Source organism: Prinia subflava, chromosome 7, assembly GCF_021018805.1.
Source record: "Prinia subflava isolate CZ2003 ecotype Zambia chromosome 7, Cam_Psub_1.2, whole genome shotgun sequence".
Lineage (NCBI taxonomy): Eukaryota > Metazoa > Chordata > Aves > Passeriformes > Cisticolidae > Prinia > Prinia subflava.
In genome coordinates, this window is record NC_086253.1 from 24,013,796 (window position 1) to 24,029,487 (window position 15,692).

Consider the following 15,692-nt stretch of genomic DNA (forward strand, 5'->3'; position numbering starts at 1 on the left):
GTTGGACTCATTGGTCTTAGAAGTCTTTTTCAGCATTAATAATTTTGTGATGTTCTGAAGTAGTGCTTCATTCATGGGGGAAAGTGAACCAAGAATTTGTTTTTCTTCAATGCTGAGCTCAGATATCAAGGAAGAGGAATACTTTGCTTCAGAGAAGACTGCATTAGGAAATAAATACTGTGGATTTGTTTCAAGTCACAGGCCAGAAAACCTGCTCGAGAGTGTCCTTCAAAAGAAAATGCTCTTCTGCATCATCCTGTGCAGCAATCTGTGTGGGTTGCTTGTGTTTTTATGGGTTTTGAGTTTTGTCTTTTCTTTTCTGAACCAGAAACAAGGATTGTATAAAGATGTCTCTCCATGCATTTTTTATGATAAAACAAAATGCCTGGAAACAACATGCGTTGCTCCTCCAGTTTTAAGAAATATTCAGTGTGGGTCAGTCAGCCGTGGGCAGCCTTGGCTAGTGCAAATTACTTTCAGCAAGAAACAGCTTCCAGTTTTCTGTGAGATTGCATTGAAGCCTGACTGAAGCAGTCATTTAGGGGACTCAACATATATATATATATATATATATATATACAAACCTCTCAGCATAAATAGGGCCCTTTTGTGAAAGAGGATCTTGAGGGGGGCGGGAGTGGTGGTTTGCAATTTCTAGCAGGCTCACTATTGTTAAAAGGCTGCAACGAAATTGTGAAATTCACTATAAATCAATATACATGCCAGTCAACATGCATTGCCCCCCAAATTACTGCAGTGCTGGTGGCAAATAGGACTGTCACTTAAATCCACATTTGGATGCTATTTTATGTCTAATCTAGGTTTTTTGGCTGTAATATCCCTGGCAAGTGGTGCTTATTACTGATACCTTTGGGCAGCTGGAAGTGTACCCTCCTGAGAACAGAAGCTACTATAACAATGGTGCCAAGTGTTATTTAAAATTATGAGCAGTTATTTTACAAATAAGGCCAGTATCCACCTCACAAAACCACACAGCAACAAAATTACTAGCTTTATTCTTGGTATACTTTTGTGTACTCTGAGTTACTATGAAAGCTTAATAGGTTTTTTTTATTATTTTAAAGAAAAAGCCTTTTTTAAATTATAGCATAAGTAATATTTGAAAGAATGAGTAAAGGTTTTTAAAACTTGCCATGAGATAAGAAATTCTCCATTTTGCCAGTTTTTATTCTACAAAGTCTCAATGGTGAGATAAACATGTTTAACCATTTAGTTACACAATGGACAGTTCATCCAAATGTCATCCAAATGAATGAAACTCAGCCACTACATTTCCTAACAGTCCCCGTCCACTTGCAACATTACTCCAAGAGAAGCACGGTAGTGTCTATTTCTTCTACATTTCCCCCACAAGACCTCCCAGCAGAACCAACTGGCCCTTATATCTATTTCTTTCCTTTGGAAGACAACTGTATGAGCTCTATCCTTTCACCTCTTCTATGTGAATGGAACCTGTATTACTCAAGAAGTTTCCATCTCCACACACCATCCTTCTTGTTCTTCAAACAGGTCAGAAAAGGCTTCTGCAGCTTTTTAAGCTGAGAGTATGCTTAGTTTATGCACTTGAAAATGTGCTTTATATTTAAGGAATCCAATATTTAGCTTGGGATCATCACTTGTTTGAAATGTACATGACAGGACTGCAAAACAGAAGCAAGCGAGTCTGCTTTCCAACACAGCTGTAAATTAAACAATATGCATATATTCTGCTTTAAAGATTAGGTGACACTCTTAATTGAGTTTTCTGTTCAATTTCAATTTGTATTTTGAAATATGTGGAAAATCTGGTGGAACAGATAGAAATTTATTAGCATTAATTTATTAGCACACACTACCTTTTGGAACAAAAGATGACAGAAACCTAGTTTTTAAAAATATATGCAGAAAAATTACATATTAATTGAGAAGAATTAATTATTTCAGACATAAAATGCAATGTCTGAACGTTTCAGCTGTCTTGTAATGACACTGAAATGTTGAGCTAGTGAAAGAAAATTGTGAAAGGATACATATTTATACATATGTCAAAAATATCACCTCCACTATTCCATAGTTTGATGACTTGACTGAGCTGTGATGATCCAGTCTAATATCCCCATTTCATCTCTAATGAGTTTCAGGGGTATAGACTACTTAACCCAATTCAGATCTGTTTTGAAAATGGTATAAACACTTAATTTATTAGAAAATATAGAAATCTCAATTCTTTCTGGTATACTAACTGTATAGCCTATATACATAGCCTGTATACACTGTAGTAACCTATCAGGGTATTACTCTATACTTTTACTTACTATATAAAATGACTGCACATATAAAGCAGGATAAATAAGGTCTGCAGGCTTGAAGTTTTCACAAACTTGACATATATAAAATTTTAGTCTAGATTTTCCTGGGAATATTATTAGTTCATATGAATTAATATTTCATATGAATTTTCAGGGTGCAATTTCCCTTTGTGATATATTGACAGAAAACAAGTGGCCAGGTTTCACACAGTAGTGGAAGGGAAAATTAATACTGTAACTTTTGCTTCTTTTCTAGAGCTCTGTGGAAGGGATTTCTGGTACGTGTCTTTTTCTGGGTCATAAGAGAGTGCATCAACTGGTGGCTGTGCAATTAACCTCAAACTCTCATAATTTTGAACCATTACTTTTGTAATTGAATATACAAGATACTCCCATAGCATGGGAAGTGTCTAATGAAATTTTATAAATAACTACATCTAAAATTCAAAAAAGGTGTGGGGAAGCAACCATTTTAGCTGAGTCTGTAATTTATTAGAAGGCTATGTATAGTATTGCTGAAGACAACTAGTTCTGTGCTCAATGGAGCAATAGCATATTTTTCTTTGTTTAGTTTCTTTGGCCCTCTGAACGAGTAATACTTACAGACTTTGTGTACTGATTTTTGAATCCATTGTGCATATGTCTAAGCATAAGCTTCTGCTATTTTGTAAGCAGATCAGATTAAGTGCTTTAAAATTCTTCCTGAAACTATTAAAATGGTATTAAGTTTATTTAAAAAATTACATGTTATCTTGTTATTATCTAAACTTTGGAATTTCTCGTGTTAGGTTTTTAATCTTCTGAGATAAATATATCTCCAAAGGAAGTTTTAAAAAAATATTTGACTTTGCTGATATTTCAAATATTTCTAGAGAAATTCCTGACAGTTATTTTGATGGTTTAACAGAAAACAGCAAATCTTCTGTTTGCCCACGTTATATCTGTGAAATTTTTATTATAGAACGTGCTTGTTTTGTACAAGCCAGTGTAAATTTATATTGAGTATATCCTTTATGATTATGAAATACAAAACCTCTCCTTCCCTGAGGCAAGACATGTTAATAAAAGAAACCTCAACCCCCTGAAGTGGATAGTTAGACATATAGAACATGCCACAAAACACATTAAATAATTCAATCTCTCGGCTGATTTATAGAAACCTATGAAGGTTTTCCTGTTAGTTTGTCCCTCAACTGCTGTAGCAGTGCCTGAGTACATAAACAAATCATAGGAAGGCAAGAAACCCCCAGACAAACAGAAACAAACAGATCCAGAGTGTAACAAATAGATGAATAGATGCTACTTCTGTATATCCTGTTCTTTGTAGATCAAACTCCATACCTGAGCCTAAAGATCCTTTACTCAAATTTTCTTTATACTCTTTTAGATTCACATTCAGGGAACTGAAGGGAAAAAAATACTTTTAGATATATACCATAGCATAAAACCAAACTCATGGTTCCTTGCAATGGAAGTCTGCAAGAACATCTCTGGTGTGCATCCTGTAACACTGAGTGGCAGCATCATTTGGCTCACGTCTGTCATGCAAGTTCCTGAAAAGTTATGATCTACCATGTTAAAAGGATTTGTGGTGGTTGGAAGCAGTCAACCTTCAGATGTCCACAGTGATGCAATACAGTTATGGTCAGTTCTTAGTCTGTTTTGCAGCTTGGCCTTGAAAAGACAGTACAGATACTATTAAATGTGCCATCAGGAGCATTCCTTTTGGTCAATAAAGTGAGTGTATCAGTACTTCTTTAAATCTACCTAATTATCCTTTTCTTCCATATCTTCTTTCTTACACCTGGAGGGAAGGGAAACCACTCTTTCTCTTTTCCCAAAATTGGCTTGGTTGAACTCAATTTGCAAGGATGAGGGATGGATATAGACAGAGAGAGAGGCTATGTGGGAAGAGATCTTTGGGGACTTCTGCTGTCTTCATTGTGCCATATACTTCTTTAGGAGTTGTCGCACATGACTTCTAAATTATCAACTTCAGAAGCTTTTATTTATCTTTTGAACAGATTTTTTTTTTCCAAAGGCATGAAGTAATAGGACAAGGGAAAATGGCTTTAATTAAGAGGGTGGGTTTAGATTAAATAGGAGGAAGGAATTCTTTTCTGTAAGGGTGGTAGGGCACTGAAATAGGTTGCCCAGGGAAGCTGTGGACTCCTCATCCCTGGAGGTGGTCAAGACCAGGCTGGATTAGGCTCTGAACAACCTGGTTCAGTGGAAGGTTCCCTGCCCATGGCATGGGGTTTGGAACAACATCTGTAAGGTCCCTTGCTATTCTCTTGATATTAAAATGAATAATGCCAGCTGTATTACAGTGAGGTCCTTGCCTTAGTAATGCTGAGAACAATTCTTAGCCTTTCAAGGGAAACAGAATCACAGAATAAGAGAATAAGTTGAATTGGAAGGGACCCACAAGATCACTGAGTCCAATTTCTGGCCCTCCCCCTGCAAGAGTCACACCCTGTGCCTGAGACCATTGTCAAAATACTTGAATTCTGTCAGGCTTGGTGCTGTGACCACTTTTCTGGGAAGCCCCTTCCAATGCCCAACTGAGAAGCCTTTTTCTAGTAGTCAACCTAAATCTCCTCTGACACAGCTTCAGGCCATTCCCTTGGGTTCTGTCACTGGGTACCACAGAGAACAGATCAATGTCTGCCCTTCCTCTTCCCTTCAAAAGAAAGTTGTAACTGCAATGAGATCTCCCCTCAGTCTCCTCTTCTCCAGGTTGAACAGACCAAGGGACCTCAGCTGCTCCTCGTGTGGCTTCTGCTCAAGGCCCTTCACCATCTTTGTTGCCTTTCTTTGGATACTCCCTCATATTTTAATATCTTTCTTATATTGACCAAAACTGCACGCTGGACTTGAGGTGAGGCTGCCCCAGCTCAGAGCAGAGCAGGACAGTCCCCTCCCTTGCCTGGCTGGTGATGCTGTGCCTGATGCACCCCAGGACAGGGTTGTCCCTCCTGGCTGCCAGGGCACTACTGACTCATGGACCAGGACCCTCAGGTCCATTTCCATGTCACTGCTTTCCAGCATCTCATTCCCCAGTCTGTCCCTCCGTACATCCAGGCTTGGCCCATTCCAATTGCAGAATCTGGCACTTTCGGTGTTGAGCTTCATTTGGCTGGTCTGTCAATACAACTCTGTCAATACTTCAGAATGGTGGGTGATTGCCCAGTTTGTCAAGGTCTCTCTGCAGGTGTTCAAGACCATCCAAGGCTGGGCTGAAATGATCATCATCTTGGGTTTCCATGGTCTGAAGACATAAATGCAGGTCCACAGTAGAAAGTTTCTTACAGGACTGCCAGTTCCTATCTGCTGGACCCACAGGACCTTGTCATTCTATAACTGGTAAACTGTGTAAACAGGAAAAACAGTCATACAAAAGCAGTTAAAGGGGAACATGAAAGTTGAGTCTGTATGAGACTCTCTTGATAGTCAGTCACAGCTGTAGAAAATAAGAGGAAATTCATCATGCCTGGAAAAAAAACCCACCAACTTTGCAAAGATTTGAACTCTTGCCAGACTACTTGGCCTTCACAATGAGTTCAAGGCTACTGTAGCATTCTGCAGGCATTCCTTGATGTTTGTGAAGCTGTGGCAAACACACAAATACTCACTGCTCAGCAGACAGAAACTGAAGCAGTCATGCTGATAGTTTGGATATAGTGTTGTGGCAAGCGGATTTATCCACAAGGAAGATGGCACAGCAGCAAGCACTGTTGGCACATAAAGAAAACGGATCAGGGAGAGTGCGGCCAGCCAGATGGCCTCTTTGTGGCTGATCACATGCTGATGCAAATACTAGATTAAAACCACAGAAGAGAAACAAAATGCAGATGTTTGTACTAGATTGGTTTCTTCTGCGTGGGCAAATTGTATAAGAAAATACTAAAAGGGTAATGACCGGTGGCACACACATTACACAGCATGACTGTTGCCATGAGTTTTTCCCGGTTTTGCTGAGCGTTCATATTAAAGAAGTTCGTACCTTCTCACGTTCTTTTAATGTAAACATCAGCTATGTTCTATAAACATAGCCATTGTTTTTACATTCCTTGCCGGGACAAACAAGACTGTGTGACAGTCCCCTTCACCAATGTGATGTGGAGGTGGGAATTCCTTCCTCCAATCCACAGGCCTCATAGTAAAAGTATAAGAGTAGGTTTTTGTAAATAAACCGGGTCTTCTGCCCTGCTGCTGTTGTTGCACCCAGATCTGTGTCTCCAGTCTGTTTTCCTGGTTAGGCCTCCATGGTGATAACTGGCACCCACGTGGTCAAGATGCAAGCTAGTGAGGCAAGAAAAAAGAAGAAAAAAAAAAAAAAAAAAAAAAGAAGAAAAAAAAAATTTTGCCTTCTACAGCTGCAAAAAGAAGAAACCCACGATGTTCTCAGAGGAACGATTGATGATGGAACTGCTCCACTCCCTTTTGTTGTCCCGTGACGCTGACTTGACCAGGAAACACGTGAGAGAACTGTTTAGCTGGGGAAAAAAGCTTGGAATTTTTCATACTGCTGAAAAGGCACTTTATATTGCCCCGTGAAGAACCCTGGGAAAAAGCCTTTTCTCTTCCGTCCTTGACGGAAACTCTAAGGCAGGCACTCTTTTACGGGCATGGACCACCGTTTTCCTGCTTTTAAAAGAGGCTGGGGAGGACTTTGAAGTTGATTCTGGGCTTTCGACAGGAACCAGGAATGGTTCCCCTGCGAGCTCCGTCGCTTCTGACGAGGATTGCTCTGATGCAGGGTTAGAGCCGATGCAGGAGATCCCAGCCCCCATGTCGGGGGTTGGGCGTGCACAGCGGGGTTTTTGGAAGGGCTGGGAAGCTTTTTTCAGTCCGCTCCCCGCGCGGTTGGGCAGACGGGAAGCTGGGGTGCCGAGGGGGCGGAGCACTCAGCATTGGGTCCCACGTCGAGCGCGGGGGATCGCCCGCGCCGCCCCGGGCCGCCGCTCCGCCGGCGCCGCGCCCCACCCCTCGCGATCCCAGCCGCGCGCCGGGTCCCCCCCGCCGCTCGCGGCGGAGCCGCCGCCGCCCCGCCCCGCCCCCCGCCGCGCCGCGCGCGCTCCAGCGGAGGAACCCGGCAGGGGCGGCCCCCGCGCCGCCCCGGGCCCCGCCCGCCGTGGGGTCGCCCGCGCCGCCTGCCGGCGCCGCGGTCTCTGCTGGGCCGCCCCCCCCTCTCCCTCCTGCGCGACTCGCGGAGGGCGGGCCGCCGGCTCGACCGAGTCCCGCCCGCCCGGTCCCGGCCCCCCGCCGGTTGCTACGAGCGGGTCCTGTCCCGCCGCGCCTCGCGCAGGGCAGCCCCCCCGCTCCGGGGAGCCCCCCCGCGCTGCTGCGCGGCCCCGCCGCGCACCCCCTCCGTTCAGAGGGGGAGGGGCCGAGCTCTGACGCCGCAGAGCTGCCGCCGGCTCTGGCCCCGCCCACTGACCCATCGGCTGGCCGGGCGGGAGCTGAAAGCTGTGGCCCGTCGGCCACGCCCCCCTGCCCAGCGCGACAATCGCCCCCCCCGCTCAGAGAGGAGTCTGAGCAAGTCACTGTCCCCCGCCCACCCCCCCTACGGGGCCGGGTCGGCTGTGGGAGATGATAACGGGGCAAAAGCGTTGTCTGATGTGCACGCTTTTCCTGTCATGAAATCGGATGAGGTTTTTAGTCCTGCATCCCAGGTGAATCAGGCTGCTGACCTAACAGAGCTGCTGCCTGAAGATGCAGCTTTGCCCGAGCCAGTTCAGGGACTTGTGGGTTTGGTTCCACAACATCATAGCCATGATGACCCATCATGGGCAGTCCCGTTTCCCTTATTAAGGGATGTGGCAAAAAATAATACAAGCTTCACTGAGGCAATTCAATGGATCAGTGCAGAATTTGAGAATCTGATCTTTCCTTATGTAATAAGAGGCTTTGCAACAGTGATGTTTGAACCTCAACAGGTATTTACCTTTGAGAGAAGTTCGAAAATCCTAGCTGGACAAATGGCTGTCAGAAATAGCCACCTGCCTCGAGACGATCCCTTGTTTGGGGTCGGAGTTGACCTACTTATGGGGAGGAGTCAATATGCTTGCCCTGATGTGCAAGCTGGCCTTTCTCGCACTGTCTTAGATTCGTGCAGATACATAGGGATATCTGCATTGATAAAAACCAAGTTATCCTTCTCCCCAAAGCAAGACTTCTTAGACATAGCACAGAAGCCAGAGGAAGCTTTTCATAAATTTATAGTGCGTCTGGTGAAATTTTTAGAGATGAGGGGCAAAGATAGTACCTTAATATTGATACTGCTGGAGCAATTAGCACGGAGCCATGCTAATTCTGCTTGCCAGAGGCTCCTGGAAGCCATTCCAGAGATTTCTAATGTCCTGAAAATGATGCAGACCTGTGCAGTTCTAAGCACCTGTGATTCTATGGTGATGACCCCAACGGCTGCTTCACAGCCGGCTGAAAAGAGGCGGAATGATGGACATGAGACACAGGCAGATATTCAGCCTAGTGGAGAACAGGAAAAGGAGGCACAGAAAGTGACTCCCTTGTTTTTCTGCGCACAATGTGGGGGTCCAGACCATACTGCAGAAACTTGCAAAGCAGTGGGTCATGCTGAGCCCACGCCAAGCCCGAAAACTCGGAGGCGAAGAAAAAGACGAAGACGTCAGGGGGACGAAACAGTTTCCCAAGCTCTAGAACAAGAGCAAAATTCTCTGGCTGGTTTACAGCCATCATCTCAAGTGTAGGAAGTGTTGATGTTGCCACATAGCTATGGTCAGTTTTCCTTAGACCTTGCAGTGGGTTTCTACGTCCACATCCTATGTTGCATGCATTCTTTGAGAAAAAGTCAATTGCTCAATTTGTGTTTTCTAAGTTCTCTATCCTCAGGTTCTAGGATCCTTGCCAAGAAGGCGGCCACTGAAAGTCTGCTGAGCTGCCTCAGGTGCATTAGACTGATCCTGTTTGATCCTGAAACCTTGTGCACCCTGTGCCACCCTAGTGCCACCCATCACAGAAGCCTCTTCGAGATCTGATTGACATGGACACGGACTGGCATCCTCTCTTTTCCTATATGGCCTCCATAGAGACTTTGGATCCTGTGGAGCTGCTGGACAAGGACTGACTGAAGCAGTGTGATGCTGAGAGCCAGCGGACTGTTAATCATGGACTCAGAGGAATTGTTTGCTATGGTTCAGTTTTATGTATGGTAGCCATTGTGACCTCTGTGGGGAAAGTGCACGTTGTTTGGGGGTTGTGGTTTTGGGACAGAACTTTTGGGGTTCAGAATTTTGAATTGAGTAAAAAAATTTTCTTGGAATGCTCCTGCCTTTTGCACCGTATATTCCCTTGTATCTTATAAAAATTTAAAAATATGAGGGTGTTGGTTGAATTATGTTAGACTATGCTCGAGATATTTTGAGCAAGTTATTGCAAGGGGTTCAGGGTGAAACCCTGGGTAGCAAAGGCAGAATCAGACCAACATGTAGCCCTCACACCATTACCTAAATGAAGGTCGGTGAACTTTATACAGGTTTTTTTTTCTTTCTTTTTTCCTGTCATAGAATTGTTCATTTTTCTTTTTTTGTTTTCTTTTTTAATATACTTAAAAGGGTGAGATGTTGCCATGAGTTTTTCCCGGTTTTGCTGAGCATTCATATTAAAGGAGAAGTTCGTACCTTCTCACGTTCTTTTAATGTAAACATCAGCTATGTTCTATAAACATAGCCATTGTTTTTACATTCCTTGCCGGGACAAACAAGACTGTGTGACAGTCCCCTTCACCAATGTGATGTGGAGGTGGGAATTCCTTCCTCCAATCCACAGGCCTCATAGTAAAAGTATAAGAGTAGGTTTTTGTAAATAAACCGGGTCTTCTGCCCTGCTGCTGTTGTTGGACCCAGATCTGTGTCTCCAGTCTGTTTTCCTGGTTAGGCCTCCACGGTGATACATGACCATTTAATTCTGCTGTTCAGTGATTACTTTCACTTTAAGAAATCAGTGCAAATTGAAGTTATGTAATTTTACATTGATAAAAATAGTAGAATTCACTGCTGTTTTCCTCCATTTTATGCTGGCTTTAACACTTCCAATTTTAAAGATGTTATGACACTGCGTGTGGGATAACTGGATAGTGAGGAAGGCTGCTGAAGTTTAAACTGAAAACAGCTGGGATACTTTTCCAAAAAACACTGTTAAAATACTTGTATCCAATTAGATACATGTTTGTGGGAGAACAAGGAGGGGGAATAAGGAGAACCTCTATCAAAAGAAATGCTTTCAGTTTTACAAGCAGTCGGTTACAGAAAGCACTGATAATAGATTTAAGTATCTATCCTAGTCTCTAGCTAGAGATAGCTAAGAGCTATGATAGCAGGCATATTCAAATACAAGTAAAGAGAAGGAAATCATAAACCAAACCTCATTATCAATCTGAAATCAATTCATAAAAGATCCTTTAAACAAAGCAATATAATGCATGAGTCAGCTCCATATCTTGAGGAGAGTGAGCAGGTGTCACTCTCTGTAGTAGCAGGGCCATATAAAGGGCACTGCCTGTAGTGCCCTCCTGCAGTGTGGCAGATTTGAGGTTGGAAACTGATCTCTGTGCCTTGTCTCTTCCTGATTTCACTGCATTCAAATGTGAGCAGCCAGCCTTTTGGGAGAGAGAAAATGGTGTGGTGAGGGAATCCTGTGTTAAATATTAACTGATCATTTAGTTGGGAAACTGAAAAATCTTTACAGATGTGCAGCTGATCTGCCTAATTGTCAGAGGAATGTTTTATGACATTGCTCAAAAGAGGCTGAGAATAAAGTCAACTTGAAATTGGGCGAGTCATGACTCCAAACATCTGAGCTTGCAGATTCTCAGTGCAGGCAGTATTTGACAGCCAAATCTCTGAAGGTTACACAATTTGCTGGGACTTGAAGGACAGGGCAGGATTCCCCTCTGTACTAGCTTTTCACTGTCTTTTCCAGATCAGGAGGGAACATAGTAGACTAACACTGAACAACTAAAAACATTAAACTTCCTGTGTTTTTCAGTGTCACTTTTGGAGACAATTGCATGCCAAGGAGGATGAGGTGTGATGGCAGTTCTGAGGACGGGAGTCAGCAAATAGTTGTAGATAGGGAAGGTAGGAGTAATGGAACATTATATAAGCACAGGAAGAGAGAGGAATTAAAATAATGGATAAAGTGTCTTAAGCTACCCAAGTACACCTCTTCTAGGACATCAAGAAGCTCATACTTTCTACACACATGGGAAAACATCTAATATTTGACATTGGGCTGGGTACTTGTCCTGGTCTTTGGTCATGAGTTTCAGCTCTTGGGCTGTGGGGTAATAACTAAATGTCCAACTCTTATGACAGGTAAGATTTGAAACTCAGGAGTGTCAGAATACTCATTATGTTTATGGCACACTTCATCTAGCCATTCCAGGAGAATGTTAGTCTGCCTGTAAAAGAATAACTTTGACATTAAAGATGTCAGATGGTTTTAGATTGAAATCTAATAATTTTAATGAAAACTGAAAAGAAACTGCTTTTTTTTTTTTTTTTTTTTTTTTTAAATCTTTGGCTCTAGAATGCCTTTGAAAAATCTAGGAAGTTTTACTGTAAGGGTTACAGAGTCAGTTTGTCCTGAGTCACAATATCCTGGCTGCCTTTTGAACCTTACAGGCTTTAATGGACACAGGAAGCCCTGCTCAGTTTAGACTTTGGTCACAAACTACTTTTCCCAACTATGCAAAGAAGCTTTATTTTCATATGATTTTGTGAAAACATATTTTCTTTTGATATATTCCATGTCCTTCAGTAAAAAGAAAACCTCAGAATTAAATCTTGGACATGCTAAGCTTGACAGCCCTTTTTGCTATTAGAATTAAATCTTGGACACGCTACACTTGACAGTCCTTTTGCTATTAACCTTAGATGTGCATGGATACTGCAGGGATCTTTTTTTTCAGTAATTTTAAACCCATCATGTTACTGTCTAGTTGGTAGAACAAACTAAAGACTTACTTCTGCCTAAAAAATATAGTGCCAAATAATACTGTGCCATAAATCAGTATTATTCCTCACTGATGTGACCTATTGCACTGCCCATTTTCTTTCTGTCTTCTCTAGAGTAAGGTAGTGTGGCACAATTAAAAAAAATGAAGGGCATTCTCATGTAATATTTAAAAGAATGGCACTCTTAAATGAAGAATATAATTATGTCTTGTCTATGTTAGATGCTTAATGCATGGCATTTTACTTTCTAATAAAGTCTGTCTTCAGCATTCATTTAGCTCTGCAATATCACAATGAAGAGAGATATAAAACTACCTAGATAGAGAGGCAGCTGCAATACCTTTTGAAAAAAAGAAGATTCAGTCATATCTTGTTTCAGTAACTTTAGAACAGCCAATGTAAGGAACTAAAACATCCAACTTTCAGTTCAACAGTACCTTATTGTTCACACACACTGTATCTAGCCTATACCTAGTTGCCCAGAGGTAGTATTTACCATTATAGAACGAGATTATTTTGATCTGTGTTGTTGTATTTGTAAGCATGTGCAATGTATATCCCTGTTTTTTATGTAGGTGATAAATACAGACAAATCTGGGGAATGAGGTCATTGCTCATGTACTCAAAACCTTGCAACACTGGGCCCTTATTAAATATTCTAGCCATGTGTATTTATGAAATAGTTTTGTTTAAGAGTGTACTCAGCCAACGTTTGCATGACCTTTAAACAAAATAATGTCCTTTTGCTGAGTTCATTGCAGAATGAAAACATGCAGCATGATAGGAGTCTCTGAAAAGACTCTCCTTTTTAGAAGGAGGTTCTGATACAGAGTGAGTAAATGTGTAACATGACAGATGCCCCTTCCTTTGTATTAGGCAGTGAGAACTCATGTTTTATCTTTGAGATGTTTGACATGTCAAAAAATATGTCTTTTTTGGGTAATCAGCAATGTAAAAACTTATTTAGTTCATTCTTCTATCCTTTTTTATTTATGTATCTTCACACCATAGCAATTTTGCAAAATTCTAATTCTGATTTTCAGAAATATAACTTGTTACTATTAAATCTCTATATCCATGTCCTCTATTAATTTATTTATATATTCATAAACAAGATTAACTCCAGATATACTCAAATAAAGGCAGTGGAATGAAATCAAATTAAATGAGCATTGACTAGCAAGAGTAATGTTAGAAATGTATGCAAGAAGCCAGGTGTGTATCTTCCATTAGTCCAATGCAATGCCTGTTACCTGACTGGATGACTTGACAGAAAAAAGTGATCACAGCTGTTATTTACTGAGCCCTTAGGACAAGTGGCTGTACTTTATGTACCTATCTCCAGGTGTAGAAGGTTATCCGCTCTAAATCTGAATTTAGCTGAGTGTGACAATTTTAACATAAGAGACCTTAGAGGTAAATACGGGATTAATATTCCTGTGCAGATGGCATCACTCAAGGATGGAAGCTTAGCAGAGTTCTTGGCATTGAAGCTTAAAATGCCAAGCACTACCTGGGCCTATGCTTATGATAACTCTTCCCCAGAACTCAGAATTTTATAATGGTGTTGGGAATACATAAGATGTTTCTAATCCTCTGCAGACATTCAGCTAAATTCCTGACCAAATTTCTGCTATCAAATGAGATTTATTTCCTTCTGTAATACAATTCTGTACTTTTTCAGCAGGATCTCTAAAAGCACTTATAGACATTAATGGTCTTTAGTGAGTCTGCAGAGGCATTTTACCATGAGCAAGGAAATAAGACTTTTAAAAATTATCAGCAAACAGGTATTTATTTTCCTTTTTTGTTTTGTGTCTTTTTTTCTTACTATGAGCAAGGAAGCAATTTCTTTGGTTATTTTTTGTTGTTGTGTTTGTGGTTTTGTTTTTCCTTGTTTATTTCACTGGCTAGTTGGGAGTTTTGTGGTTTCGGGTTTCGGTTTTTCTTTTACTGAGTTGGGAAATATTTTGTTTTGTTTTGTGTTTATCATGATGTAGGAAGTGACTCTTTTTTGACAAGTCACAGCTACAAACTTCTGCAAGTACATGTTCCTCATTTTATGCAATGTTTTTCCATACAAGATCTGAAAAGGTTACAAAACTTGTAAAGTGCATGTTGTGTGCATTATGCCCACAGGATATGCTCTACATCAAAATTTCTTTGATAGTCTCCCATCATCTGCATTGAAGGGTTTCTGTGTTGTAGGAATCACTACAAGTGTAACAACAGTACCTCAGTGCAACATCTCACTCGGAGTCAGGGCATAATGGCATTACAAGGTCTGCAACAGCTGCTGCAGAGATATATCTGTGACTCATCTGAAATCCTACTATGAGTAAAGCACTAATCCAGCATCATAACCTCTTCTGCTAGCCAAAGAAAAATGCTAAATATAAATAAATCTGTTGGAGAATGCAAATGTAGTGGAAGGTTGGTAAGATTTCAATGAAGTTTAAAAGCTCTATTATTCCAGAAAAGGGAAATTGAAGGAAAAACTAAAAGAAAGATTTCTCTAAGTCTTCTATTTCAATTTCTCTTCTAGATCTTTAGAGATACTAGCATCTATTTAGACACCAGGAGACTAATCTAATATTTATCTGAAAGAAAAGGATCATAAAAGAGATTACCAAGTCAAATCACTATTACATCGGATGTTTGGAAATTAAAACAGATAATTATTCAGGTTTTGAAACACAGAACAGTATTTACCATGGTGGGAGTTTAACTAGTTCACCTAGTTGCTAAACCTCCACCAACACCAGCAATACCTGTTGTACATTATATCTCTCTTACCAAACTGAATTTGATGCATGTGAGGATATAAAGATAAGCTTCCTCTAAGAAAAAAAGAAAAAAAGAAAAAAAAAACTTTACGCATTCTTTTAATTCTCAAATGTTAGCCTGCTGTAAAGTAGCTATTCCTACTCAGAGAAATATGTACTGTAAACTTAGACCAAAGACATCACTTTGACTGTCACCTTTCCGTGCCATGCTATGGAATAACTGAATTCAGTGTTCCTGCATGGAAGGATAATCATTAATAGAAATGAATGCAGTTTGTGCAATGTCTCAATTTTAATAAGGTTATTTGTAGCTTTAAAACCTGCTGAGATGGTGATCTATTTATATCTCAGCAGTGCTGCACACAGCTGCAGCGTACTTAGGACTCAGAGAACAGAGTGGTCTTGAACCCAAATGGAACTCTATGCAGAGCTGATTTAAGGGGAAAGTATAGTTTGCTGAAGCAAAATACAAGAAAAACAGGGAAAAAACCCCATGGTTTTGCTAAACCAGATGCTTTTCTGGGACACAGAAGAGAGAAAAGTATAGGTGCTTCATCCTCCATTGGGGAAGAGCAGCATGTGTCCAGTTGGCAGGA